Consider the following 14,788-nt stretch of genomic DNA (forward strand, 5'->3'; position numbering starts at 1 on the left):
ATCCCCTACACTGGGGGTCCAACCTTGGCAAGACCAAAGGCTTCCCCTTCCACTGGTGCCCCAACAAGTCTATTCACTGCTACCTATATAGTTGGAGCCCAGGGTCAGTCCATGAATAGTCTTTCGGTAGTGGCTTAGTCCCTGGAAGCTCTGGTTGGTTGGCATTGTTGTTCTTATGGGGTCTCAAGCCCCTTCAAGCTCTTTCAGTCCTTTTTCTAATTCCTCCAACTGGTGTCCCATTCTCAGTTCAGTGGTTTGCTGCTGACACTCACCTCTGAATTTGACATGTTCTGGCTGTGTTTCTCAGGAAAGATCTATATCTGGTTCCTGTCAGCCTGCATTTCTTAGCTTCATCCATCTTATCTAGTTTTGGTGGCTGTATATACATGTGGGGCAGGCTCTGTATGGCCGTTCCTACAGTCTCTGGTCTAAGCTTTGCCTCCCTACCTATCTCCTCCTATGGATATTTTTGTTCCCCTTTTAAAGAAGGAGTGAAGCATCTGCATCCTTCTTAAGTTTCATGTGGTCTGTGAATCTTGGGTAATTTGAGCATTTGGGCTAATATCCACTTATCAATGAGTGCATAGCATGTGTGTTTTTCTGTGATTGGGTTACCTTACTCAGAATGATATTTTCTAGTTCCATCCATTTGCCTATGAATTTCAGGAAGTCATTGTTTTTGTTAGCTGAATAGTACTCCATTGTGTAGATGTACCACATTTTTTGTATCCATTCTTCGGTTGAAGGACATCTGGGATCTTTACAGCGTCTTGCTATTATAAAGAAGGCTGCGATGAACATAGTGGAGCACGTGTCTTTGTTATATGTTGGAGCTTCTTTTGAGTATATGCCTAGTAGAAGTATAGCTGGGTCCTCAACTAGTGCAATGTCCAATTTTCTGAGGAACACAAGACTGATTTCCAGAGAGGTTGTACCAGTTTGCAATCCCACCAATAATAGAGGAATGCTTCTCTTTCTCCACATCCTTGCCAGCATCTGCTGTCACCTGAGTTTTTGATCTTAGCCATTCTGACTGGTGTGAGGTGGAATCTCAGGGCTGTTTTGATTTGCATTTCCCTGATGACTAAGGATGTTGAACATTTCTTTAGGTGGAGAAGCTTGTTTATCTTGTCACCAAAGACACCAAAGAAGGAGAGCGGGTTCCACATCACTCCTCCTACCCAACCAGAATCTTCCCATTGTCAAAGTCACAAGTAACACAAAACAAAGACCTAAGACACACAGACAAAGACCACTCTGGAAATACAGACGGCCAGGAGGGTGGGTCTTTTCTCCAATCCAGGAAAATCACCGAATCCTCACCAGCTCGGCACCCAGACGGGAATCCTCCTGGCATCCCTAGGGTCCCTTCTTACCTCCTGGGATGTCTCCCAGGGCAGCGCAATCAGTGAGCCCCTGGCACGTCTACCACTCACACTCGTGTCTCTTCTGAGACACAAGCCTCCCTCTCAGCCTGAGATGGGAGCAACTGCAAAACCAGAACTCCAGAACTCACGAGCAAATACAGACCCAGAGTAGCAAATACAGACCCAGAGTTTAGCCGGCACAAAAACACAAAGACACAAACACAGATGCTATCTCCTGAATCGGAACCGCCTTAGATCCTTTTTCTTGCAGTAAGTCATTTAAACACTTCCCAACCTTGTCCCAACTATAGGAGCTAATTTCTGGTCCTTCAATAATAAACCAAGGACAAGATTCTGACACAAAGACAAAAATATTTAACGAGATCCTTTTTCTTAACTCTTACTCCCCTTTCCCTGAGAGAAGCCTTAAGGTCTTTGATAAAGACCGCTTCCTTAGACATTTTTTGCCCATTCTCAATTAAACAGAAAACGCTTACCTGCTACGTCTTTCTCTCATGAGCAGTGAGAGCACGCGGCGATGAACACCAGATCGGCACAGCTATTTTCACTTTATCTGTGTCGGTTTCTGGACAAATACCCAGGGTCCTCAACTTCTCTTTCTGTCTGGTGAGGGTCCGTACCTTGAGCCTCACGTTGGGTGCCACTTGCCTCCACCAGCGGGGACACAGTTATTTGTGGAGGTCGAGGGGGACCCATACCTGTGGGAGAACAGGTGAGAAAGAGGAGCGAGACCAAGCAGTGTCCTTGTCAAGGTCTGTTTATTGAGAGGAATGTACAGCATTTAAAGCTCTGAAGCAGGAACTGAGCTTGGGGGGCGGGGGTACTGAGAAGTGCCCAAGGACTTAAGGTGAATCATTAAAATGCAAGATGTTCTTCTTCTTTGAAAAGGTCAAGCCCTTCTCAGGAATCTGCTCAGGGCAGGGCTCTAGCTTTTCCCAGTCCCGCAGTCCGGTCCCGACACTAAGGAACATTTAAGGGGATCATATGGAAACTAAATGCAGTAGAAGCTTTCTACTATATACACATATGAAGACAATCTAAACAAAATTACCAAATGAAAAGGGAGACAACCCCAAATGAAATCCTTCATCACCAAATGAAGCTTCCTGTATTGGTAATCAGTAATATCTAATTGAGTTGACTAAATGGGGTCTATGGGAACCTCCAAACAACTCAAAGTATTGTTAAGGCTGTTGCATGTTCTCCACAAACTGACGTTAAAGCCCTATCTCTCAATACAGCATTTACACAACTCATTGAATATGGCAAAATCAAGCTGTTGACTATCTAGAGCCTTCACTCCTATGGATCAGAGTTTATGGTATTGGAAGGTAACATGCATACTACCAAAGGAGAAAGGTCAACACCAACACACCTAAAAAAAATCTTCAGTCTACAATGGTGACTTTCCTGTAAGATGGACTGGTGCAGTAGTAGGCCAAAACTTGTGGGAATAACCAAAAAGATTATCTGTTATGATTTAAAGCATGAAATCCATGAGATGGAAATCATACCCAGTACTCCTTGGATTGTAAAGAACCTGAGACTAGATAGACGAAGGAGAAAATGATATTCTCATGTTCTGCCAAAAGAATGTAGCAATAAGAAAAATCTAATGATATACTGCTAAGCTCATAGATTTGAGTCTGCTTCAGATATCATTAAAGAAGTTTCTTCCAGAAGATGGAGATGGATACAGAGATCCACAGGTAGAAAATACACAGAGAGGGGCTGGAGAGATGGCTCAGCAGTTAAGAGCACTGACTGCTCTTCCAGAGGTCCTGAGTTCAAATCCCAGAAACTGCATGGTGGCTCACAGCTATCTGTAATGGAATCTGATACCCTCTTCTGGTGTGTCTGAAGACAGCCACAGTGTACTCATATAAAATAAATAAATAAATCTTTAAAAAAAATACACAGAGAGCATTTAATGCAGTCAAGATTTCTGTATGGGAAGTCACAATCTAATTCTTCTTCACAGAGCACAAAACATTCTGTGGAAGAGGTGGTAGAAAGATTGGGAGAACCAGAATGTGTGGAAGGCACCAAGGAAACAAGGCCTTCTAACATAGTCAATGAGCACATTTAAACCCAGAGTCTATACCAACATGCACAAGGACTGGACAGGTCTGTACCCATGGTGTCCTAGAGCAGAAGTGGATACAAAACCCCTCCATAATCCAGAAGCTATCTCCCTTTGATAGCCAAAATTTATTTACAAATAAAGATTACTTTTCTTCAATGTAGTCTCACTGGAGAAACAAACTACCCTTAAAGGTAGGCTCTATGCCCTACAGTAGATGGCCAACACAAAACAAACTTAATGGAGTCTTTAGTGATCCTTTGCATATATATTATGACTTCTGGTTTTGTGTTTTTATGACATCTCTGTGTGAGAACTTGTGTGTTTCTGTGTTTATGTTTGTTGTGTTTTGCTTTGGCACTTTTTCTTCTGTGTGTTTTGTCCTGGTCTGATTTATTTTCTTTTATCTTATTGTTTATTTTTATTGTTATTACTTAGATGCCTGCTTGTTTTCTAAAGAGAGAAAGAAATGTCAGTTTGGATGAGGTAGGATGTGGGGAGGAACTAGAAGGAATAGGGGAATAGGAAACTCTACACAGATTATATTGTATGAATTTCTCAGTAAAAGAACAGAAAAAAATTTAAAGCAGGGAGGGGTGGGTATGGTGGTGACTATTTCTAATTCCAGTTCTGGAGAGGTAGAGACAGGAAGAACCTTGGGATTATGATCTTCACCCATCTCTCTCTCTCTCTCTCTCTCTCTCTCTCTCTCTCTCTCTCTCTCTCTCTCTCACACACACACACACACACACACACACAAACAAGACGAGAGAGAGAGAGAGAGAGAGAGAGAAGAGAGAGAGAGAGAGAGACTCTATAAAGACACAAGGTGAATGGCATATGGCATACGATGAACAACAGCCAAGGTTGTCTCTTGGTCTCCATGTGCATACATCACACATCCTTCAGCTGTGAATAAACACATACATACATACACACATACAAGCAGATCTACAGTAAAACATTGTAAAACAGCATGTATATATAAAAAATGTATTTACCAATAATATTTCTATAAGTTTAGATAGAATAATGTACAAATATAAAGTACATGATATTTTTATATAATAATAAGTAACTGTGGTAAAAATCAAAAATTTATATACACATTATTTTTATGGATCCAAAGAAATTAAGGAACAGAATTAAAGCTATAATAAAATATAAAACTATTTTTGATTTATGTGCATAGGTTCAAATCTTTTCAAAAGAAAGCTTTAAGTTACTATCAGCAAGGAACTTTTCAGTAACTTCAGCAACTTTCAGTAACTTCAAAAGAACATTTATGATATAAATAAAAAGAAGAAAGAGAATTCATGTGGAAATATCAACTTATTGTGCACAATTAAATTAAGAACTCTATAGTACAGAAATGTCAAAAGAATATATATGTATAATACCAGTGAATTTATTTAAATTTCACGAGGAGTCTTGTTTTGCTACTTAAACCAATAAAATTTAAAAAAGCAAGTAATTTTAGAAAACAATAATTGGAGCTGCACAGAATGATTTCTTATAACCATCTGTAAGTCCAATTCCCAGGGATACCATGTACTCTTCTCACATCTGTAGGCACCAGGAATGCACACATGCATATTGGCTGACACAGCATTCATATGTACAAATAAAAATAAATTAATAGGACTTTAAAGAAAAGAAAAAAAACATATTTAAAAAACTCCCATGGCACTTTGAATGCATGTTTTTCAGCATAGTTATTATTCTTTTATCAGAACTGATTTGTATCAAAGGAGTAATTGTGGGATAGGCATACATCACAAACTTCTGAACAGTCAGGACGACTGGGTCATACACCCATAACAGGACTGAGGAGGATGAGATTATGAAGTCCACCCAGTATATGACGACAAAGCAAACCACCAGCAGCAAGATGGTCTGCGTGGCTCTTTTCTCAGGGGATGCTCTCAAGTGGCTGATGCTATGAAGATGCTTGCATTGCCTGTGATGCCTGAACAAGAGGCTCACCATGTATGTGCTTGTTGTCAGCATGACTCCTACAAGAAAAAAATCTCTGGAGACTGACACTGCTAAAATCAATCCCCTGATGATGTAGTTCTTGGGGAAGAGTGAACAGGATTTAGTGACCTTCATCTGGTTGGTTTCACTTACATTGGTAAAACCACCAACATAGAAAATCCGGTTACTACTGTAGACCAAATTGAAAGACCAAATACAGAAGAGAGCATAAGTCAGGTACGTCTTCAGTCTATGTTTAAATTTTGCCAACAGTGAGGTACTGGGACTGATTGTGATGGCCTGGACCACACCCAGGAGGCAGGTGGTGCAGATAGAGAGGCCTCTCATCACCCTGCTTATGTAAAATATTGTCTTACATTTAAAGTCATTCTCTAGGTTCAGTGTCTCAAATATGTCTGTAAGGCAAATATCCCCTCCAGTGAGGAACATCATTATGTGAATGAAAGTCAGTTGACAGAAAATCAAGTCTGTGGGTTTAGGTCTGTGACCTAGCATTATAAAAGTATAGAAAAAAAGAAGAATTGTATTGGCTAGGACTCCAAGTCCAGCTTGGAAATAAAGGATATTCTTGAATAGCGATATAAGTGGAGAGTATATTCATCTTAATAGCATCGTGGATGTTTATTTTATATATCTGAAAAAAGAAATAGATTAAACATCAAAGTTGTGATTTATTGGACAACATGGCTCGATCATCATTCTGTTTTCTCAATCAATTATTGATTAGTCTGTTTCTGTAATTTTGATGTTCATAACCAATATTTCTATATGCCTTCCACATATCTTCTGCACATACAGAATATTATAGACAATAAATGCTTTCAGATATACTTATACAGTATGCACATTTTTCATGCCTACAGTGTACCTGAGTCTCATGCCTTAGATATCCAATCCCATTGTTTTAAATTGCTTCACATACTTAACACCTAAAATAGTAGTGGTAGCACAGAATAATAACCACATCACCACATCCATACAACTGAATACAAAAATGATGATCTGGAAAATATTCACGAATATCATGAATATATTAAAAACTGAGGTGACTTAGTCTCATATATATATATATATATATATAATGGTGCTCTATTTTGCAACATGTTTTGACTCTTAATTCTAATTGAAACATAGGAATAATTCACATTGGTCCCACTATTTTAATCAGCAAAATGTCTGTCTTAATTCAACTGTATTTTTGTTTTTTATTCCAAAATGTCTTCCCATCCTCAGAATCTGAATTAAATAGATAGATACAGTTGGTGACTGTTAGTGTACTTTTGACACCCTATGAGCATTAATTATTACAATGAGGTACTAAAGGCCAGACACTGCTATTTCTGGCCTCAAAGAAATTCAGACAGGCAGGCCAGCTACTGTTGCAAGGTAAAATAGACCTGAGACAGGCAAATGTTTTAAAATAATAAAGCAACCCTAAGTTTATGCAAGACCACATTTTGTCCTCATGGATACTTCTTATCCTTGGCTACCTTCAAGAGAGAACAAGAACCTTGTTGCTGGCCTCTGACAATTATCCTGGCGCTTTATTCTTTTATCTTATTTTACATATATGTGTGTTTTGCCTACATGTATTATGTGTGTACCCCTTGCACGTACTTCATAGAGGGCAATTCATTCCTGTGATCTATAGGCATGATGGTGCCAAGCCATGGTGTCATTGTAGAGAATCAAATCCAGGTCTATCCAAAAGTAAGAAGTGCTCTTGACCACAGAGCATCTCTCCAGCATGAATCCTGGAGCTTTTAAAAGCAGAACATCAGGAATGTTATAGGATGACTCAGGTTACTTTCTGCATTATTTCCATACATTCACCTATATATGTGGGATACATTAGTGAACTTGAAAATATAATTGGACACTCTTTTCTCACAAGAGTCTGCATCTGTGTGGTTCTTTTCTATTTTTCTATCACAAGCTGAATTTAAAGTACTAAGGTAAGTTAATTGAATAGTAAATTGACCTAGTAAGTAGGCCAAAAAAAAAACCCCTAAAATAAGCACTAAATGTAAGACTGTTGAGTAAAACTCTAGAAAGTGTGTGGTTACTGGTGATACACGATAACACCACAGACCTTGCTTTCCAGTACACAAAGGAATCTCTTTTAAAACAGAAATTTCCAAACAGGATCACTATCTGGTCATTGTCAGTTAGAGATTCTCACTTCCACATCTTCAGATGTGACTATGTAGTGTGTAGTAAACTACAGAAGGCAGGAAAGCAAAATGGGACCGTTGAAGGCTAGGCAAGGGGAGACGGAGCGATAAGGAGCAGAAATGCAGGGTGCAGGTATCAAGGAGAGAAATAGGAAACAGGGGCCTTCTTAGAGAGTGGTAGGAGATAAATAGAAATTAAGAAGTAGGTAAGTAGGTAAGATATCAACATGGAAACTTGAAAAGCTATTACTACTCTATTCCATTAACAGCTTATATTGTTTCTCCAGAAGGAAAAGAAAATATCATTTCTCTTGGTAGCTGGGAGTTAGTTCATTAAATCTGATTTTCACTCTCACAAAGGTAATGGGATGGGAACTAACCTGGGAGACAACACTTCAGCCTTGTGGAGAAGGGCTCATACACCATAGTTGTACAGTCTATATTGAAACCATCTCAGAAAGATCACCTGCTTGTTTTTAGCCTCTCCTAGATGGTTTCTGGCCGATAATGCTTACTTCAAGCCTTGGTATCCAAACTGTAAGAACATAGCCCAACTCTCATTTTAAAACTACAATGAATAAACCATGTAACATAATTAATTATTAATAATATATTAATAATTTATTAACATAGCACATCTCAGTATGAAAAGATGATAATATAATAAAGTAAAAGTTAGTAATCTAAAATACTTTTTAATCCTAAAGATATGAATTCAATTTCTCTGCTTCATATCCATTGCTTTGGTAAACGTTTGTCATATACAGAAAGTGATACATCTTCGAATTCATCAACTGGCATATTTCTTTTCAGCTCACTGGAGCTGAGAGTTGATGAAAAATAGCCACAATTGCCATGGGTAAAAATGTAGATATACACATGAGTTGTGAATATAGATATTCCCTGAGAAAAATTGTGCTGTATTTGAGAAGAAAATTGCAGTGTTGGGGCTTTTACAATTAGTTTAACTTGTAATTTTTAGTTGTAAGTAGTAAAACCCACTGTATATCCATAAACATTTATAATACTGGAGAAATCACCACAAATTAAATTGGTCCAGTCAAAAGGCTGAGCAGTATGTAGCAAGCTATCTGAAGAGGCATATACGAACAACAAAGCAGAAAAGACAGAAAGACAGGAAGGAAGGAAGGAAGGAAGGAAGGGAGGGAGGGAGGGAGGGAGAGAGAGAGAGAGAGAGAGAGAGAGAGAGAGAGAGAGAGAACAGGAAAAGCTGCTTCATGAAATGTTATTTTACCTCTTCAATATTACATTATTTGATTTAGAAGAGTCTTGTTTTATGAATTTAGAGTAATCTTTGTATTCTGGTTTTTGGTCATTCAATAACATAAGGAACATAGAAGTTTACTACATCTTATGTATAATTTTCATTTTAACTTTAACCACACTTAGTGAGTGATGACCTAAAAGCTGTATGACTTCTCAGAAAGTACATAAAATGAGTATGTGACTTTCAGGTGACAGGTGAAATTGTTGGCTGATGTACTTACTGGCCACTGTCAGCAACATGAAAAACCTTTAGAAATCTCATAAAGATGGGAAACTTAACCACTCAAATTAGTTCCATGATATTTTTATGAAATATATAATGCCAGCAGGAACTATTATCACTTTTAAAATAAAGTACTAATTAATAATGTTTGCCTGATAATCTTAAATAAGTTGAATGCATAAGTTGTGCTTTGGAAATTGAGTTTAGCATAGGTCTGTCAGCACAAAGACATTGACTAGAATATTACATTTTCACACTATGAGTCAGTTCCCCTGAGAAGAAGCAGCAGTAGCAGAAGTGTCACTGCAGAGAGTGTGCGGAGGCAATAATGCCAAGAGCTTCACCACAAGTTGTGTGGTATGAGTTTGGGACAAATAAAAAAATGTTAAGTGAAAGTGTATGTGTGTGTGTGTGTGTGTGTGTGTGTGTGAGCGCGCGCATACATACATGTGTATTATAATATATTGTATTGTATTTTGTAACTATTAGAGGAAACCTTAGGGATTTTGACTTTAAATAATTTTATACCATTAAATAATAGTATTTTTTCTTACTGGTAATGAAAAGCATGCTCAATATTATACAGTATCAGTGTTACATGGTTCAATCTAGAAAACATGAAATAAAAATGAATTAATTTTAATGAAAAGACTAAAATTTCTGCAGATAACTATCCAAATTAGATTTATGTAAAGATAACTTTATAAAATTTAACAAATGATGTGATGTTTTCAGATATTTTTGAAGGACATACAAAATATCTACTTTATTAGATATCATTGCAATAGATTAAACAAATCTATATAAAAATTTTGAAACTTATATGTTGTTAAGAATGGCTTATGCCTTACCAAGCCATGATTTGAAACTTTCCTAAGACTTCCTAGGTATGCGCAAACTTAACAGACTAGAAAATTACTGATATACATTAAATTAATATTTGTTTGATAGATCTAGCTTATGTTTCATATAAATAAATGAATATAGTCAATCAATGAGAAAAATATTAAAATGAGAAAAAACAAAATGCAATTCAGTATTATACAAATGTATTAATAGTATAAATGTTCTCCTGCTTACCAGCAAATATCAGGTTTTTGTTTTCCACCCTCTAAGATCTCAGGTGTCTTGTTACAGTAATGGAAAAGTAACACAGTTGGCAACACCTAGGTGGAACTTTGATCTTAGGATTATTAAAACATATACTCAGAAAAATGCTATGTCAGATATGCTCCTTACAATTTTGCATCTGCAACTATATTTTACATATATATAAAAATGTGCATTCATTGCATTCAATACATAATACCCATTGATTGTTGTCACCCTATTAGCCTTTCTCTCTTCCTACCCTTCTGCTAGGCAGCTCTTCTCTTTCCAATAGCCCATTCTACTGTGACATATACAATCAGAAATCACAGTAAGTGAAATCTACGTTCTTCTTAAATCATTACATTCATATATTTTATGTCTAGAAGCATCTGGTGTACTCATTATACAGTACAACTCAAAAGCAATATTCTATTCAGAAAATTTGCTAATCTCTTATTACAAAAAAAGCCCTGTTTCCTTTTACCCCTACTTACAGCTCTCACTATAATGAAGAGAGAAAGAAACACTAACTAGGCTTACCCTTTGATAAATATCCTTGTAGAATAAGGCCCTAGGAAGTAGTTATAAGGAAGAAATGCTATCAGCTCATCTCCCTCTAGACCCACAGTTACCATATCATCTGGAAAAGGCAATTCTCACCCTTGAGGTGATTACATAGTGGATCCATCAAATGGAAGTGAACTTCTCTAATTCTAAGAGAAGAGTGGAGTAGGAACAGCTGTGCTCTGCATTTCCCATTTGGGAGCTATTCTCTCCAGGCCATATATGTCTGTATGGATTGATTGTTCCCATACCATGTGGAAAAAATAAAAACAATAGTAAGAATAATAATATCTCATTTAAAAGGAGTAGAAAAACATTTCAGACTCCAAGGTATCCATCCTGCTTCCAAAACAGTTATGGTGTACTCCATCCTTACTCGTGAGTGGCTTCAGAGTCTCACCTAGAAATTAACAACTCTTTGGATAAAATTAAGAAAATGTCACCTCCACCAAGGTTACTTGGAGAAAATCATTTTTTTAAAGAGCACACAGATGGGAAGAAATATAACCGTGTTATCAGGGGAAATCGGATCTTGGGTAGGAAATGTAGCTCAGCTGGTAGAGGGCATATCTAGAAAGTATCGGGCAAACCTTCAAGTTATATGCATAGGTGAGAGAGAATTCCAAGTCAAAGGCAAACATAACATCTTCAATAGGATCATAGATGAAAACTGCCTCAAACATACTATATAGCACAAGATCACAGAACTCCCAAATAAGACAAGACTAGAATAAAACATTTCCATGACTCTTAATAGTTAAAACACTGACTATACAAAAACACAACAACAAAAATATGAATTGAAAGTTCTAAGAGAAGAAAAATGCAAGACACAAATAAAGAAAATCCATCAAATGGAAAAGTGAACGTCCCAGTAAACAGCTGATTACTGAAGATAAACTTTCAAGGCCGGAAAGAGCCTGCACAATTCATCCCAAGTGTTAAAGAAGAGCCCATCTCAAATAATAAACCCAGCAATAGTGCTCCTATGATAGAAACATGTGCAATTTTCTACAAAATAAACAGCAAAAAATCTGTTTCACAAACCACACCTACAGTAATATAGGAAACATAATTTTGAACTTAAAAGAGGAATGGCAATAACAGAGAAATCATGTGGCAAAAATATCAAGCTATAGTTATCAAAATACAAAGTATCACTGAAAACACAAAACCAAAAATGAACAATATGAGGAGCAGAACTAACACACGCATTTCAACATTAATTCAAATATGAATGCCTCATTCTCCACACAAAAGACGGAAAGGGAAGATTGGACCAAGAAACAAAACTTCGGGCAGGAAAGATGGCTCAGGAGTTAAGAGCACTGACTGCTCTTCCACAGGTCTTGAGTTCAGATACTAGAAACCACAGGGTATTTCCCAACCATCTCTAAGCAATCTGATGCCCTCTTCTAGTATGTCTAAAGATAGCTACAGTGCATATAATAAATAAATCTTTAAAATAAAGAAACAAAACCCTTACAAAAGCTTTGTAGTTTCATGAGTTTATCAATTGTTGATTTTAGAGTCTGAGCTCCTGGTAACTTTTCTTCTGTACCAATGTATTCAAAAGTATTTCCCACTGTCTATTCTATGAGATTTAATGTATCTGGTTTTATTTGAGGTCTTTGATCTGCTTGAGCTTGAGTTTTATACAGGGTGATAATATGGACCTATTTTCATACTTCTACATGTAGACATTCAGATAGTTCAGCGGCATTTGTTGAAGATGCTCTCATTTTTTGCATTGTATGGTCTTGGCTTCCTTATCAAAAATCAAGTCTATGGGTCTGTGGGTTTATTGCTAGATCTTCAATTTGATTCCATTGACCAATGTGTCTATTTCTGTCCCAATACCATGGAGTTTTTATCCATAGCCCACAGATTGGGAAAGGATCTTCATCAACCCTACATCTGATGGATGGTTAATATCCAAAATTTCCAAAATCTCAAACCGGAGAGACACAGCCAGAATACAGCAAATACATAGGCGAATGCAAGCAGCAAACCACTGAACTGAGAACGGGACCCCCATTGAAGGAATCTTAGAAAGGACTGGAAGAACTTGAAGGTGCTTGAGACCCCATATGAACAACAATGCCAAGCAACCAGAGCTTCCAGGAACTAAGCCACTACCCAAAGAGTGTACATGGACTGACCCTGGGCTCCAACCTCATAGGTAGCAATGAATAGCCTAGTAAGAGCACCAGTGGAAGGGGAAGCCCTTGATCCTGCCAAGACTGAATCCCCAGTGAATGCGATTGCTGGAGGGGAGGGTGGTAATGGGGGGAGGATGGGGAGGGGAAGGTATTAAGGGGATATTTGCCTGGAAACCGGGAAGGGGAATAACAATTGAAATGTAAATAAGAAATACTCAAATTTATAAAGATAAAAAAAAAGAAACACATCTTAGTTTTAAAATAGGCACCACCTTAGAGTAAATGGATAGAAAAATGATCTCCAAGGAACCAGGAAGACAGCAGGTGTCATTTTCCTCAATAGACTTTGAACTAATGCTAATCAGAAGAGGCATCTTTCATTCTAATCAAGTGAACAGATGACCAAGAAATCATTAGCATCCTAAAAATATATGTGTCAAACTCAGGCACACATGATTTCATATAAAAGAAAATGTACAACTGGATTAAAAACACAGATTAACATCAATTCATTGACAGGAGGTGATGTTAATACCCAGCAGGAGGTGTGTCCTAGGCTTGTAATCTTTTTGATATGAGAATTAGGATCCTTCTCTTTCTCCAGTCTTGGAGAGTGCTAGCTCTCTCTCTCTCTCTCTCTCTCTCTCTCTCTCTCTCTCTCTCTCTCTCTCTCTCTCTCTCTGTCTCTCCCTCCCCCACTCTCTGTTTCACACACACACACACCACACCTCACTATCTCTTTCACCTTTTTCTGTTTTTCTTTTCCTTTCATTTTCTATCTCCCTGTTTGCAGCAGAGATAACATAATTAACACTAGAGAATGGAAGTAGAGAATCCTATATATGAGTATGAAATGAATGGTATCTGATCTTGTCTCTAACATTTACTTTATGGAGTCTGGATAAATGAAGATCATGTTAAAGAGGTAGAGACACTGAGAGACTCTGAGTAGGGAACTTGTCATTTTCTTATAGTTACCATGGAAACGAGGAAGCTATGTTGTAATTAGCCCATGTTTTAAAACTTGCATGGAATTACTTGATATCTTTGGGACTGTGAATGGTAGCCTGGTCCCTGGTTTGAAACACCAGAAATCCTGAAGGGATGGTAGGCACTTCGCCTGTTCCTGAGCACCAGGTCCCTGTTAGTAGTCACAGCTTCCCCTGTCCCCTCCCACTCGCCCCCGTCCCGCCCCAATAGATTTGATACCAACAGTCACATTTGGGCAATGCCCCAAGACCTTCCACATGTAGAGAACGTGACCTATAGTCAAGTAGGCTCAAGATCTCCATTTTAATGAAGTACTTAAAGGTCTGGAGGGCTTAGCCAATAAACTTTCCTTCCTAGACACTCTTTCCTGCAAAAGGTATTTAACTTCAGGCCCACTCTGAGAAGTGGGGTATAGTTTTACACATTCACTTTCTGCCATGAGAATAAATGCCTCAAAACCATGGACTGCCTCTTTTCATTGGTATCTGCCCTGGGGAGCCATAGAGAAGACTTGCCCTTAGAACTACCATCTAATCTCCTGTAGAGGGCCCCTTGAGCTTATAGGCACAACTTCCAAGCCTAAGTCCAAGTCTACAGTTGTCAAGCCAAGAACTACCCCAACTCCCCAACCCCAGGGACCAGTCAGAGCTCCCTTCTTTCCCCACTTGTTCCCAGGGGCTAGATCCAGCCTGCGGAACCCCCTCTGTTCTCAGCTCTACTGCAGAATTCTCTTGCACCCGAGTGTACAAGAGCCTAAGAACCAGAAAGCCCTGGCCTCATCACAGGCCCAGGGGCCCAAACGAGCTCTGGCTGTCCTGCACCTCAGA

At 38.2% G+C, this 14,788-nt stretch overlaps 1 pseudogene; it reads right to left on the reverse strand.

Moving 5' to 3' along the window:
* Positions 1-2,016: 2,016 nt before the first annotated feature.
* Positions 2,017-6,051, reverse strand: LOC116904502 (annotated as a pseudogene).
* Between the last annotated feature and the right edge of the window lie 8,737 nt (positions 6,052-14,788).

The sequence above is a fragment of the Rattus rattus genome, chromosome 6, assembly GCF_011064425.1.
Source record: "Rattus rattus isolate New Zealand chromosome 6, Rrattus_CSIRO_v1, whole genome shotgun sequence".
Lineage (NCBI taxonomy): Eukaryota > Metazoa > Chordata > Mammalia > Rodentia > Muridae > Rattus > Rattus rattus.